Source organism: Neofelis nebulosa, chromosome 5, assembly GCF_028018385.1.
Source record: "Neofelis nebulosa isolate mNeoNeb1 chromosome 5, mNeoNeb1.pri, whole genome shotgun sequence".
NCBI classification, from domain to species: domain Eukaryota; kingdom Metazoa; phylum Chordata; class Mammalia; order Carnivora; family Felidae; genus Neofelis; species Neofelis nebulosa.
Window position 1 is genome coordinate 97140203 of NC_080786.1, and position 14555 is coordinate 97154757.

Genomic DNA, 14555 nt, shown 5'->3' on the forward strand with positions numbered 1-14555 from the left:
GTGTAATCATATATTTGTCTTTATCTGACTGACTTACTTAGTATAATATTTTCTAGTGTATTATATATGAATATATATATGCATGCACACACACACACACACACACACACATATGTATACCACATCTTCTTTGTCCACTCATCAGCCAATGTACATTTGGGCTCGTTCCATAATTTGGCTATTTTTTTTTTTGGCTGGATACAGTATACTTTATTGATGGCACATGGTAAGGTAGGGCTCCTCAAGGCCCTTCCCTTGTTCAAGGGTCTCTGGGATGGAAACTGGAGGTCAGGAGAGTGTATTGGGGAATGAGTTGGGGCGAGGAGTCCCCAGCAGCTAGAGGCCTCTCTCTTCCTCTTGCTCTTGCTGGCTGGTGGACCAGGGGGCTCTTACTCCTTGGAAGCCATGTGGACCATAAAGTCCACCACCTGGCTGCTGTAGCCAAATTCATTGTCATACCAGGAAATGAGCTTGATGAAGTGGTCATTGAGAGCAATGCTAGCCCATGTTGAAGGTGGAAGAGTGGGGGTGTTACATAGCCCAAGATGCCCTTGAGGGGACCCTATGATGCCTGCTTCACTACCTTCTTGATATCATCATATTTGGCAGCTTTCTCCAGGCAGCAGGTCAGATCCATGACAGATATGTTGGGGGTGGGGACACAGAAGGCCATGTCCGTGAGCTTCCCATTCAGCACAAGGATGACCTTGCCCACAGCCTTGGAAGCGCCAGTAGAAAGAGGGATGATGTTCTGGGCAGCCTCTCAGCCCTCATGCCACAGCTTCCCAGAGGGGCCATTCACAGTCTTCTGGGTGGTGATGATGTCATGGACTGTGGTCATGAATCCCTCCATGATGCCAAAGTTGTCATGGATGACCATGGCCAGAGGGGCCAGGCAGTTGGTGGTGCAGGAAGCATTGCTGACAATCCTGAGGGAGTTGTCACACTTCTCCTGGTTCACACCCATTAGAAACATGGGGGCATCAGCAGAAGGGGCAGAGATGATGACCCTCTTGGCTTCACCCTTCAAGTGAGCCCCAGCCTTGTCCATGGTGGTGATGACCCCAGTGGACTCCACAACATACTCAGCACGAGCATCACTCCATTTGATATTGGCAAGATCTCACTGCTAGAAGATAGTGAAGGGCTTTCCATTGATGACAAGTTTCCTGTTCTCAACCTTGATTGTTCCATGGAATTTGCTGGGGGTGAAATCACACTGGAACATGGAAACCATGTAGTTGAGATCAATGATGGGGTCATTGATGGCAACAGTGTCTACTTTGCCAGAATTAAAAGCAGTCTTGGTGACTAGGCTCCCAATACAGCCAAATCCATTGACTCAAGCCTTCACCACCATGTCTTGAGGACGCGGTTGGCACCGCACCAGAAGATACGGCTGTCTGTCAAACAGGGAGGAGCAGAGTAATTTGGCTATTGTTGATAGCACTGCTATAAACGTTGGGGTGCATGTGCCCCTTCAAGTCAGCATTTTTGTATCCTTTAGATGCATTATTTTTAAAAATACCTCAAAACCAGAAAGCCAAATTCTTTATTATTATTATTATTATTATTAATTATTAGCTTTAGAGAGAGAAAGAGAGAATAAGCAGGGGAAAGAGGGGCAGAGGGAGAGGGCAAGAAAATCTTAAGCAGGCTCCATGGCCAGCAGAGCTCAATCCCACGACCCTGCGACCTGAGCAGAAATCAAGAGTCAGACGCTAAACCAACTAGCTACCCAGGCACCCCCAAAAAGCCAAATTTTTAACCATAATTTTAGCTCAATCATAATAATTGAGCTAAAAAACTGAACTGAGTAATGCAGAGACAACAAACTTTGGTAAACCAGACTTCCGGGATCTCAACATAATCAGTGACATTTCCATCACTGTACTGAACACAAGTACCCACCTATCCAGACTTTTCTATCTGTAGTTGTGCCCTGGTCATCTTTGCAGCTGTTTAATTCAATCAATATACTAGCATCTGGTATCTCAGCAGTAGTTAATCTAGTCTTGAAATACCAAGATCTTCCTAGATCTTCTTGATCAGATGAACTGGTTATGAACTTGGTACTTTCTAGCTTTGTGACCTTGTCCAAAAGAATGAACCTTACTGAGTCTCAGTTATTCAACCAATATATGGGTGGGGGGGTGGTAGTAATAAAACTTGTCCAAGCCATCGCATTGGGATAGGTGTAGATCAAATAAGGCAAGACATATATCAGAGTTTCATTAATTATATAATGTTATACTACTTCATATTATTTTTATTAATTATCTTTATTATTTTTATTATTTCTCTTCACTTTTCTGCTTGCTTATGTCTTTTTTCATTATTTAATGTTCCTTTGTCCCTCAAACAGAGGTCAAGGAAAGATAAAATGGAGACCTAACTCATATTCATCAACTCCAGGCTTTGTATTTCCTTCCTCCCCCAAATGCTGCATACCTATTTACCCCTCTGGAATTTTTAAGCCTACTTAGAACGGCAGGAAGTATTCTGTTTCTCCTAGTTATATTTAACATTTTTGATAATTACTGTATTTCCTACCATTATATATAATTTTTGAAAAATTATAATTGGCATGAATGTATTAATTAATTCACAATGGTAACTCTGTTTGTTTAGAAGGAAATAATGTGAATACTCCATATTCAGTTCATAATTGTTCATGGTAAGCTTTGAACAAGGGCAATTCAAAGAAAGAAATTCTGAAAACCTCCTGTCAATCCTATTCTTTCTCTAAATATTCTATCTTCTGGGCCCTTGAGCAGTGGCAGGAAACAACTTTTATTATTTTCATTGTATTCAAGGCATGCTTTAGTTCACCCTAGTTGGTTTCTATTAGAATCTACCTCCTTCCCTACACGAAAAGAACACTATATGCCTTAAGCAACTAAAAAAAATAGAATTTAGGCTAGTAATATGGGCATGGAATCTTTAAGTTTAAGGGATTCTTACAAGCACCATATTTATTTCTACACATTTCTAATTCTCAAAATGGAATGAAGAAATGAGATGAACAGTAAACCATTTAAAAAATGTTAGTGTTAAGTATTATTATTTTTTCAGTAACCTTTTACTGGCACTTTTGTTGAAATAATAAAAACTGGCTGATCTAGGTCATAATTGTCATTGTTTTATCCTCTCCTCACCTCTAGTCATGCCTAGCACAGTGCCTTCATATGTTATCGTCTCTCAATAAATGTTGATTTGTATTATTCCTAAACATAATAGACATAAGATTGGTCTCTGAACTCTTTATACTTCTATGTTCTTTTAACTTATAGTTTATTTCTCTCTCATTTAAAATTCCTCTTTTGGGGCACCTGGCTGGCTCAGTTGTAAGAGCATGCAACTCTTGATCTCAGGGTCATGAGTTCAAGCCCCACATTGGGCATAGAGATTACTAAAAAAAAAAAAAAAAAAAAAAAGTTTAAAATCCTGTGATCTTTCTTTTTATGCTTATTTATTTTGAGAGAGAGAGAGATGGAGTGTGAGCAGGGGAGGGGCAGAGAGACAGGGAGACACAGAATCTGAAGCAGACTCCAGGCTCCGAGCTGTCAGAACAGAGACCAACACGGGGCAGTAACCCATGAACCGTGAGATCATGACCTGAGCTGAAGTCAGATACTTAATACTGAGCCACCCACGTGCCCCCTGTCCTCTTTTAATATACGGACTTATCTCTAATATTGTCTTATTGACTAAAGAATTCATCCATAGGGGCGCCTGGGTGGCTCAGTCGGTTAAGCGGCCGACTTCAGCTCAGGTCACGATCTCGCGGTCCGTGAGTTCAAGCCCCACGTCAGGCTCTGTGCTGACCGCTCAGAGCCTGGAGCCTGTTTCGGATTCTGTGTCTCCCTCTCTCTCTGACCCTCCCCCGTTCATGCTCTGTCTCTCTCTGTCTCAAAAATAAATAAACGTTAAAAAAAAAAAAAAAAGAATTCATCCATAAGGTACAGGCAATTTTTTTCCCACATTTTTTAAAGAACACTAATAGAACACAGAAAAAATATATATATATTGGCTGCACATGATGTATTTTGTAGCTTTTAGGATATGTCATGGTTTAGGGCTGAATCTTTACAGGCTTTTCATGGAATACAGAGAGGGTTCTTTAGTAGATGCCAGGAATACCACCTGAGTTTTGAGTGCAAAGAGAGAAAAGATGCACTTCTTTTTTCTCTGCTAGAGTCTGTGGGTGCCATTTCTGAGCCCTTGGAATTCACCCAGTTGCTATTTGCTACCCACCCTAGGTAGCCTGATATTTTTGAACTTCCCTCTGCTCGATACCCCCATTTCTGCCAGATAACAAAACCATCTGCTGTGGTTGGACAGTATCTAAAGACTATTCTGTAAGTACCAGAAATGATAAAGCTCTTTTGTGAGGTAAAGGGAAGAAAGCAGATTCATTCCTCCCATCGACTGATTAAATCAGCGTCTGGATGTTTTCCCAGATTAGCAAAAATAAATATCCAAACAGCTGGAATCAGGGTCTGGGAATATGAAATTTTGGAGGAGCTGCTGACTTGTTGAGTAACTGCAGCCTCAGTGAACAGAATCAGGATAGTTCCATTTGCTCTTATTTAGCAAGGCAATGACCTGTACACGAGAACAGCCATTTGACATCCCACAGAGTATACATATTGCTGAAGCAGCAATAATGGATGCCCTTAGCTGGTCATGAATGCAAATGCTGGTGCCTGAATATTTTGTCCCCTTTCGAAACCAGCCCACACACTTAGATTCCAGGGTAATTCTGAACTTTTAATAAATATAGAAAAATTCCAATGTAACGTACTTTCTATTTAGGTCTACTGGGAGCCTCAATCAGATGTAGATACCCATGCCACCCATGTATCACCGTGGGTACACATCCACCACTAGGTGGTGTATAAATGAGCTCATGGTATTTCTTTGTATAACGGCTACTGTGTTTGAGTTATTTAGAGCAGTCTGACCCAAATTAACACTCCCTTGTGATGTTGGCTACTGTCTGGATGTGTCATAGGGACTATTTTGGTGTAAGTCTCACTACCTGAGACAGTGACAGCAACTCATACGGCCCCTTGAGAATGTGATCATTCAGGGTTCAAAGGCCAAAGAGGAGGTCGTATCCAGCTTATTCCTTTGGCCAACACAGTAAGATGGCAGCCGCATCTCAGAGAAGTATGTTAAGTGAGACTTCAGGCTTTAACTTTAAGTTACATGTATAATTCAAGAATTGCTCCTGCCTGATTACAGGAGGATGGCTTTTTCTTGACTGCACATTGTTTCAATATGTCATTTTCACAAGCTTCCTTGCTCCTATTTCTCTGACTTTACCACATTACCACTCATATGGTACTTGGCTTTGTTTTATATATACATTTTATCTTTTCCTCTAGATTTTTAGCATATTATCCCCCTTTCCTTAAGTTACTTTGTTCATCTTCTAATGTAAGCATAAGTGCAGCATTTGTAATCACTCCTGGCAAAGAAATTTGAGTAACTGATATGTGTAATGAGTTTCTTCTACTTTAATATTCATCTGATACTCAAAGAAGCTATAGTTTCCACATTTTCCCTACTCACCCATGAAATTTGTGTTTAAAAGGAATCATGTTCCTGTAGAGCGCTCCTTTTCAAATACCTACTTCTGCGGCTGAATGTTCCTTGCTTTATAAATGGATTCTAGTAACAGTGAGAACTAATACCAGTGGAAAAGAAACTATCATTGCTGGTTGTTTTATTTGGCCAGAGTTAAGGCTTTAGAGACTCAAATTACAGACACAAAACACCTGGCAACATCTGTTGTCTATAAGAACAACAAATAAAAGAAGACCTCTCTTTTACTGAGGCTTACATTACAAATTATGTAACAGTGATAACATTTGATTTCGAGAGCTTTTCCTTAGGAGCCCAAGAGTTAAGCTTCTAAAACCTTTTTTTGTTTATGATTGTACACTTTCACATCTTTGTGTCGCTTTTTATTACAGGTATAAAATGTCTAGACATTGACTAAAGAGCTGAACATATTGGCATAGCTCTGCCCATTAGTAGATAAGAACTGGATACATAACTTTGGGGTGACTTTCTGTTAAAGCCAATATTAATGATTAATTATGAATTATAGTAATTACCTACACCTTCTGGCAATAATGGTGTCTGCAAAAATATAACTAGAATGCCATTAGCCATAGAAATGCATGAAATGTGTTATCATGTTATCTTAGGAAGAGTTAAGCCAACACTGCTTTATTAGCTGTATAATAGATAGCTACACTTATAGAGTCCCTTACGGTTTAAAAAACAAGTTTACATGAATTATTTTATTTGTCCCTAACAACAATCCTGTAATATTAACTATTATCAACTTTGCACATTACTTTCAATTACCAGATGAGGAAACTAAGTCTCAGGGAGATTTAAATAACTTGTCATTAATTTGTGTGTTCATTCGTTCAAAACTTGTTAAGCACATACAGTGTACCTCATGAGGAAAATTCAAAAACAAATATCAGAGAATATGTGGTTGCCTTATGAGCCAGTGTCAGAGCAGGATCAAAATCCCTGGCTCTCAAACTGTGCTACATTTTCCAATCCTATCATCCATTCTGGAACCTACCACACCATGAAGCACAACATGCTTCACTGGCATTTTCAGAAGCAAAATGCCAGACTAGATGGATGTTTGATGTTTCACAAGATGTTATTAATATGTTATATTGTATATTTTTATTCTTATTGTTGAATTTTTGGATCATGCGATTAAAACCAAGTGCTGCTTAAAAAACATCCTGTAGATTTCTGAACGCAATTCTTATATAGATACACTATAGGTTTCCAGTGTGTTACATGTGCAAAAAATAGGGTGTAAGCTTCTCTAGCCACACCAAAGAAGGTTAGAAATTGAGAAGTTGATAGTGTTATGTTTTTAACACCCCTTTACCACCATACACACAGTAATACATGCACCTTTCCCAAACTTCAAATAAGCAATAACTGATGAGACAAACTTAAGAATTTGCACCATTAGGGATAACATTTTAAATTGAATACAAGTTATAAATGCTAATTATTTGAGGTTAGATAAATGAACCAACTGACCACTTTTATCCCTTCCTCTGGAATTGATTTATTGTCCTTCTTCTGGCTGGTCAGTTAGGGACTAAAGACAAAGGTATTGAAACACTCACAGCTAGAATTAGATGTTCTTTCAAACCTACAATTATTTTTAAAGCAATGTGTAATGACAGATAAGAGCCAATGCTATACATGCAACTCAGTTCGTTTTGTGGAAACCCAAAGGAGTACCCAAGCATAAATGACAATTTACCTCTATGAAAATGTCCCTCTTCAAAATTTCCCCTTATTATGACTACTTCCCAATTTGTAACAATTAGGATTCTTTGGCGTAAGCAACAGAAATTGACTGGCTAATTTGATGTAAAAAGTGGTGATTCTTTGGAAGAATATGGAATAGTTCCCAGGCTCAAAAGAAAAGCAGAAAATATCACCTTGGAAGGCACAGAAGCCATGCATCTCCAGGGATGCAAGTTGCAGACAGTAGTGAAAAATAATAGTCCTTTCAGGTGGCTGCCCTTTCATGATATGTATTAGCTAACTATTGCTGCTGAACAAACCAGTCAAAAATTCAGGGACATAAAACAATAGTTATTTTTTATTTCTCACAAGTGTGCAAGTCAGCAGATCCAGACTGGGTTTCACTACATGTGACAATGTACCTTGAGTTGTCAGGTTCACAAAATAAAAATATGGGATGCCCAGTTACATTTGTAGTTTACATAACAAATAATTATTAGTGTAAGTATGTCCCATGCAATGTTTGGAGCAATTATACTAAAAAAGTATCTGCTGTTTATATAAAATTCGTACTTAACAGGATGCCCTGTATTTTATTTGGCAATCCCATTTGCCATCTCTCATCCTCCTTCTCCTAGGGCCACCAGGCTCAGATGGGTACATTCTTCTCATGCAAATGGCAGAGGCACAAGACCAAGTGAGTCCAGTCGTGCCAACACTTCTCAAGACTCTACTTGTATTCCCTATGCTTGTATCCTTGGCCAAAACAAGCAGCATGGTCCAGGATGGAAAAGTGTCTGCTACCCACTGAAGGAGGGGATAGGCATGGCAAAAGATTTGGATACAGGAAAGATTGAGAATTGGGGACATTAACAGAGTCTACCACAAGTTGAATCAGTTTCAACCTCTCTTGAGTCATTCCTTATAAAAACCAAGTTCCAGGGAGGGAGAGTCTAAGTGGCCCAGCTTTGGTCACATGCCCACTCCTTGGCCAAAGGAGAATAGGTCACTTGACTGACAGTCCCAACAAACCAATGGCAGTTGGTGGGAGGTGTTTTCTGCAAAGGAATACCAGGGTTGTCTTTCCAGACAGAAGAGGGCATGGATTTTGGCAGATCACATGATATATGTCCACTCCACTATGTCCCTGACTTTGCCTGCATTTCCACGTTGGACCAAACATAAGAGATGTGAGACTTACACAAAAGAGGAGAAGGGATGCATTGGAACCTAGAGAATCGTATAAATTATGTACAGGCATGTCTTGGTTCGCAAAAGCCAAGGCAGACCCTGGAGCCCTGGAGATATGGTAAAGTGGGTAAGGAAATTACAAGAAGAATGAGGAAGGGCAATAAAATCATGAGTGGCAGAGGCAGATTGACTGTGTCATAATCCTACTTAATGCTGTTTCATTGCACAGCTGAAGGAATCCATGTGTACACGTGTACCTAGATGTTAGTATTATTTTAGAAACTGTCACTTAATTTGCAGTGCATGGAAAAAATGTACATTTCTTTAACACAGAACTTATATAGATTTCAGTGAAAGAATATCACCTATTTAATAATTCAGATTTAAAGTTACAACTATTAGGTGTGGCATATTTATTTATTTATTATTTTTTGCAGTGGAAACCTTGAGAATTCCTTTGAATAATGAATTTCACTAGTGTCCTGAAAGCAGGGTATCTAAATTATGTTTTTTACTCAACATTTTAGGAGATGTTTGTCTAATAAACAATTAATTTTGGAACTAGCAACACATAATAATAGTGTGGTGTCCAAAAGATTAATGACATATTTTAATGCACTTTCATAAAATTTCTTGGCATTATAAGTAGGTTTATATTTATATATTTCCCAGAAATATTGCTCTTGCCAGCTTGGTAGCACATGTAGGCTAATTCTGAAAGCCAAAACAATATATACATTTTATATAATTTAACCAGAGGTATTGCGGAAATTGACTAAAAAACCACGGAGGATTAAAAAACCTAGTTAAAGCTCACACCATAAATCAACTCCAGATGATTTAAAGAGTGCAATAAAAAAAGAAATAAACCATTGAAAGAGAAATAACAAATAGACAGAAGTATTTAACTGATTTTATGTTAAGAAAGAAATGTCTATGCGCAAAAACACTAGAAGAAATCATAAAAAAAAAAGCTCACCAAAGAAATTTAAACCTTTTACAAGACAAAAATGTTCATAAAATTAAGAAGTTAAGAATGAATTGTGGAAACTGCAAACAATATGACAACAAAAGATCATTTCCCTAAGGTATACAGGCTGTCATTAATCAGTAAGAAAACAAAATAATCCAGAAAAATTAGAGAGATCCCTGAAACCGAATAGGTTGAAAACATCAAATAAATGGTTCATGACATTACATTTAGGAAAATATAATAAAAGACACTAATATCCTATGAATAAATATTGTTGGGGGTGATGCGTGAGTCAGTCAGTTGAACGTCCGACTCTTGATCTTGGCTCGGGTCATGATCTCATGGTTGTGGGATTCAGCCCCACTTTGTGCATGGACCCCGTTTAAGATTCCCTCTCTCTCTTTCCCTCTGCCCCTCCCCTGCTTGCTCTCTGTCAAAAAAAGAAATGTTAGGGAATACTCCAGAAGAAAATAAAATAACTATGCAGAATATGTGAAGGCCCATGAGCATAAATCAATATTACAGTGGTTTTGATAAATAAACAACTTATGTTTACCAATGAAGATAAGATTATCTTGTTAAACAGTATTTCCTACAGTTGTCCTTACTGAGAATTAAAATAGAGCAAAAAATACTATTTGGAACCACTATTGCAAAGTGAATATGATCTAGAAGAAGACTTAAGTTTAGGAAATCTATAAACCTTAGGTTTTGATCCTAACTCTATAATTACTTAGCTGTGTGAGTTTTACCCATTTTGTCCCTGGTGTCTGCATCTATGAAATGGCGATAAAAAGAGAATACATCTTATTTCCCAGGATCTTTATAAAGATGTTAGGAGGTAATAGAATAAAGACCTTGCATTGCTCCTTTAATCTTATATTATCAGTAATGGTGTAAATGCAGACTGCATGAATGGCTATGGGAAACTAGAAAGGAACTATTAAACCATTAAACTAAAAAAAGTTATATGTATTTATATATATCCACACAGGGGCGCCTGGGTGGCTCAGTCGGTTAAGCGACCGACTTTGGCTCAGGTCATGATCTCGAGCTCTGTGAGTTCGATCCCCGCATCGGGCTCTGTGCTGACAGCTCAGAGCCTGGAGCCTTTTTAAGATTCTGTGTCTCTCTCTCTGACCCTCCCCCGTTCATGCTCTGTCTCTGTCTCAAAAATAAATAAACATTAGAAAAAAAAAATTATATACATCCATACAAATATATATGAATGATTCCTCGTAGAAAAGAAAAAAGGAAGTTAAACCCTGAATACATCTATAATTCAAGAAGCTGGACACCAAATTTATCTCACTTCCTATATGTCTAACATACACAAATGTTTCTGTGCCTGTGCCCCATGGTTAATTTTGTTTTTTAATTAAGAGTCAAAAAAGTTGATAGTGAACAAGGTCATTAGAGGGGTAGCTAAAGAAATACTGATAAAAGCTGTATTTTACTGGCTCAAGATAAAAGGTTGCTCCTTTCTGATAAAAATTCAATGAGATGACTTACTTGAGCTCAGAAAAGTTTGGGGGCAGGCAGGGATTTTCATTAATTTCTTTTTTCAAACACCCTGTGAGTGCCTACCATGTTCTAAGTGCCATGGTCTATACAATTCACTGGTCAGGAAAACCAAGGACTTCTCATCTGCGTCTTTCAGTTTAGTGACAGGTACAGGTAAGTAATCCAGCAATGACGATTCAGGGCCATGGTAGAGAAATATAGGGCACAATGTGAGAACATAGGAGTGATGCTTCACTCAATAAGAAGTCAGGAGTGGGGTAGGGGTAGGAATGGTGGTAAATGACAGAATAGTCTTCCTGGAAAAAGCGAGAAAACAGGATGACAAGTTGAAACCTGAAGGAAGAAAGGGGCTGACCTCATGAAGGGCTGGAAGAAGAATATTCCATGTAGAAAAAATAGAATGTTAAATGCCTTGGGGTAAATAAGCATAGTATATTCTAGGAACCAAAATTATTTGATCTGACTGGATGATACAATGAAAAGGGGCTAATACATAAGTCTAGAGAGCTAACCGGGGGCCAACCATGGCTTGTGAATTCATGTTAGGAAGTTTGGATTTATCTTGAGGGCAATGAGATTAATCAGAGAATATTATACTCACATTTGCAATTTATGAAAAAAAAAAAAACTTATTTCAGTGTGATGAATGAATGACAGTGAGCCTGAGGAAAGGAAGGCTAGAGGCAAAGAAATTCATTATAATGCTCTTGCAGAATCTAACCAAAAAAAAAAAAAAAAAGTTTATGGCTCTGGGAATAGGGATTGGGAATAATGAGTGAATCTGAGAGAGATTTAAAAGGCATAAGTCACAGAACTCAGGATCCTTTTTATATGGGGTAGTAAAGGAAAGAGAGCAGTCAAGGAAGATAACACTTTTTTTGCTTGGGCAACTGTTTGCATGATGACACCATTCCCCGAGATAGTGAACAAGACTACAAGTGTCACGTAGGAAGGAAGATGATAATTTTGGTTCTGAGTATGTTGAATCTTGAGTATCTGTGATGTATTTGATGAAAATTTAGAATGGTCCATTGGAACGTAAGTGTAAAAGTTATGAGAAAAATCTGAGCCGCAGATACTGATTTGGGAGTCATACATACTATGGCCTTAGTTTCTGAACTTAGACAATAGATAATATCATTCACAGTGCGTTATATGAAGGAAGAGAACAGTGATCAAACTTTAGAAATACAGATATTTAAGGAACAGGACAAAGTAAGTCCAAAAGCTAAACTGGAAAGGTTGGCCAGAGAGGTAAGATGAAAAACAGTTGAATCTGGCATCTTAGAAAATAAAAGAATGGAAGAAGGTAGTTATGGTCAACAAAATCAAATACTCCTGAGAAAAATAGGATAATAACAAAATTGTTCATAGGACCTAGAAACTCCGTGGTTCAAATTGGTGAGCTTCCTGAGAGCAGTTTTTTTTGGAGGTTAAAGAATCCAGATTGCACCGTAGGTTGAAGTGTGAATGGGAGATGAAGATGTAATGTAGAACAATTCTTTCAAGATATTTGGAGACAGAGAGTTTGAAAGTAAGATGGTAACATAGAATTTAGGGAGGTATTTATTTCTGGAACAAATGACTACATCAGATATAAATGCTATGGGAAGAAGCTGGTACAATGTACAAAGAAGTGGAAGATAAGCAATGGAGTGAAACCCATTGGTAGTGACCCCGAGGAAAGTGAAATTCAATGTCAACGTGATTACATTTCTGACTATTGAACACAAACACTTTCTGAGTCTCCAGGATCTGAGATCTAGGACCTGAACATATTGCCCTTAGTTAAAAGAAACAGAGGATCCTGGGTGCCATAAAAAAACAAAGTCCTTGGATATATATTCCTCTTACAAAATGAGAGAAAATTATGAGTAAATTTTATCATAGGTAATAATTCTCTGGGAACCTGACCACTGGAGATCTTTTCTGTTCTGTAAATTTGCATGTTTTTATATTAGGAATATAAAGTCTCCCCTCTACATTTTTCTTATGAAAACACATTTGTATTTCTTCTTTCTATTCTGTGGCCTGTCTTGCAATTCAGAATTAACCACAAATTGAGTAATATGAGCTCATATAATTATTACATAGCTTCCTATTGCAGATTTTAGATTGTAGAGGAAGATTCCTACGATGTCTAAATTGTATTCTTGAACACCATCATTGATTTATAGTTCATTGTACTTTTTCTGAAAATGTTCAGAACACTGGCTTATTCAGCTGGGAATTAAAAACTATAAATATTAAACAACAACACAATTGGACATTCAGGAGCCCCAAGTTCTAAGCCCAGCCATATTTCTTGATGGGATTGCCCTTGACAAGTCATTATTTCTCTCTGTGCCTCATCTTCTTCCTTAAAAACTGGGTATAACCTTTTAGGTCCTCATTGTAAAAGTCTGGGAAGGTATATTGCAAGTCAATGTGTGAATACAAGAGAAAGATCCATTAACCCCAGTAGATAAAAGAGAAATAGAAATCCTATAAATACATACTGCTAAATAATGGGAATCAACTACATTCCATTTCTGCCATTGGGTTTGATTTAGAACTACTGGTTTCTACCCAGAAGCCCTGTAAGATGCCATTGTGGGAGAAATGCTAAGGTCATGAGTCCTCCTCCCACTTCCTCCTTGTGGCTCTGTGACCTGGTCAGTTGCCCAAGTCCCATCAGTGTCTCCTAACAGAGATCTGCAGCAATCACATGGTTGTCAGACAGCAGTCTCTACAGGCAGAAAATGTTACTGTTTTATTTGTCACCACAGGGCAGGAAGAGAGAGAAAATAAGATTCTTTTATTATTGAACCCCTTAATGCTGTCTTGTTCTCCTCCCTCCCTCTGACACATACTTTCTTAGGGACTGCATAAGCAACTAAGAGTAAAAAAAAAAAAAAAAAAGGAAAATCACAGTCAAACCATAAACTCTGCTATTTGTAATCAGTGCATAACCTCTGTGATGAAATTTGTGAGTAATTCACTTTCCACTTAAGCCTACCAATATGAGATCTAATGTTGCCGCCCTGAACACTAATGAAGGAAGTCAGACGGCAGTACAGCTAGCCCTCGGGGACTCATTTCTCACACCACCAAAAAGTAATTTCCGTCATTTTCAGCCATCTGGTAGCCTGGATTGTGAAGTTGAAGTTTCATTCAAGTATTGCTTAAGAGTGTGGGCCCTGGAGTCTTCTTAGATTCAAATCTGTTTTCTGCTTCTCACCTGGCTCCATCTATATTTCAGTTTCTCACCTGTAAATAAAGTGCTCATAGGATATCATTTCTTTATTATAATGAGTTACCAATATAATACTTGAAAAGTACTCTACATAGAGCCTTACATATAGTAAATGCTTAAAGTTACCTATTATTAAATTGTTAGTAATAGTGGTGGTGAAAGTATTAGGGGTAATATTATTTTTTGTAGTATCTGTGACATAGGCCTTATTAATTCAGTTTTTAGGCTCTAATGTGCGTTATCTAGCCTGTTCACATACCAAGGTGATATTTAGACACTTTCTATTGTGATTAAATGTTGGTTTCCTCATGTGGCTAGGTT

General features: G+C 38.1%; 1 protein-coding gene and 1 pseudogene across 5 annotated transcripts in view; one reads left to right on the forward strand and one right to left on the reverse strand.

Moving 5' to 3' along the window:
- LSAMP (limbic system associated membrane protein) overlaps positions 1 to 14555 on the forward strand; it is a 653847-nt gene that overhangs the window by 401433 nt on the left and 237859 nt on the right. The window lies entirely within an intron of this gene.
- LOC131512520 (glyceraldehyde-3-phosphate dehydrogenase-like) lies at positions 182 to 1252 on the reverse strand (annotated as a pseudogene).